Here is a 2,293-nt window from a genome sequence, read left to right as displayed (position 1 = left end):
GTATCACTGAAGCTAGGAGTCCTCCCATAGTACTTCATGCTTATCTGGTCATATCACATTAATAACAGTTTGTCTCCTTTAAAATCTGAGCAACCCGAGTTGGGTACTGGGTCTTTGTTGTTGCAGCTCCATCACCCAGCATAAGGCCTGACACTCAGGCTCTCAAGTGGTTGTCGAATGGTTAAACTGTGGATCTCTAATAGGATATCTTGGCAAAATCGCTGCCATGGTGTGGTGACAATGGGGACATAGCCGAGAATTTTATAGATTGTTCCAAAGGTTGGTGGGAGGGCTGACTAGCTTTATTTAAAAAGGTCTACAAATTTCTGTATTAATGATTCCCCTCGTGTGGTCCTAAGATACATAAGAGCCACAAAAATTATAATGGGAACTATTTTATGTATTTAAAAATATCACAGTGGAAATGACACAGTTACCTAAAATAAAGCCACACAGACTAATAATAAGAGATAAAGTTGTTTGCTTTTGGCTGAGCCAAAGTACCAGGTTTCAACATGCTAATAAGCAGCTCAGATTGACAGATGATACATCATAAGGATTTCTAAGATCAATAGATCAGATAATCTGGTAATTTCTGATTTACAAAAAATATACCATATTGAGGGGGTATTCATGAAGTTTTGTGAAAAGATTGGGAATCTTTGGCCTAAATCATTCATTAGGATTACTACCATCTTTGTAATCATCCAAATCAGCATATCTCTTAGACCAGGGACCTGAACCAAGTCCTTCTGGCAGGATTGAACCAGAGATGCCAAGGGTTTTGATAATTTGCATAGGAACAAAGGCAAGCTTCTCAAGATGTTATGTGGTAGAAAAGAAGGTGATACCTAAGGGAAACTACTTAAAGTTGGGTCCACTGAAAGGGCTAAACTGTTACTTTAGGAAAAGGGGCCAGTTTTGTTGCTTTTGTTGGAATTTTCAAGTCAAATATTTTAATGCTGTATACATTTGGGGGAGGGGGTGGTAATTTTTCTATTTTTAGAAGTGTTTTTGAAAATGTCTGGTTAATCATGCTAAAATAAAAAGGACGTAAATATTTGAGTGCCTACCAAATAGAGGAATGATTGGGTATTTCTACATACAAGGAACTGTCTCATCAACAGGAGGGGAAAATCTGTCTAAACTTGGATCAATACTTTCAAGAGGAATGACAGTGTCTCGGGGTACTTCATTCAGGAAACAAAGAGAAGGAAAACCAAGGGAAGGTGGAAGACTATAGGATAGTCATATAGTTGCTCTCTTGTTCAGGTTATCTTTTGTATTGTTTTGTTTTTATAAGGGAGGACTTTCCTAATTGTAGGCTGATTCCTACAAATCTGCAGCATTTTGAACATATCCCCCTCAGTTTCCTTCACTTGGTGCACTACAATTAAACCTGTGTCTGATTAATGAACATAAGTGTGTGCCATAAGTGGTAAATAAGACAACTGGGCTTTTTTTTTCCTGAGGTAAATCCAGTCCATTTCTTGTGTTTTTATAATTGTATTCTCACACAAAATAAGAAAGAGACAATGACTGCTTGGCAACCACTTAGTAATTTCCTCTTTTCCCCATTTGAATGTGTTCACATACTTTCTAACCCTCTATCTACCAAATCTAGACAACCTACTACTTAGAAAACTAAAACCTATTATCTTGTGACCAAAGCCTTACTTGGTTAATTGTATTTTCTTTTGACTCAGAGAAAGCTAACGACTAGGCTGAAGGTAAGTTAGTGACTCACTCTTCAGTCAATTGGCACTACTGCAGTTGCCAGTAATGCCCACGTGAGTGAAAAAATAATGGTTTGCAAAGTCATTTAAGATTTCATGGTATAATGACATTGAATCACTTTAAGACTGTAGTGTATTATGTTACCTGATGTCATTCTTCTTTTTGTACCTGTATTATTGATAATAATAATAATAAAGGAATGATAATAACAACCATTTTCTGCAAAGTGGAATCTAAACAGTCCTCCATCACTAGAGTCAAATTCTTACTGTCAAAATGAAGTTTTCTCTGAAAATATCTTTAACTTATACTTGACATGCTTTATAATAGAGAAAAATAGTTCTTTGGAAAGATCCATCCAACAGAAAAATCTATAGTCTGTGCAAAATAACATAAAATACACTTGTAAAAAGATCATTTTTGCTTTCATTTGCTTCCTGATCATATAGCAATAAACAGACACAGAACATTTCCTGTTTATTTTCTGGGTTGGGCAGTGGCAAAAGGGAAAATCTGGAAAGTCAGCTGCATTATTAACTCAAATTTCAGCACATAA

Source organism: Cervus elaphus, chromosome 20 (genome assembly GCF_910594005.1).
Source record: "Cervus elaphus chromosome 20, mCerEla1.1, whole genome shotgun sequence".
Lineage (NCBI taxonomy): Eukaryota > Metazoa > Chordata > Mammalia > Artiodactyla > Cervidae > Cervus > Cervus elaphus.
Note: the sequence above shows the minus strand (reverse complement) of the source record.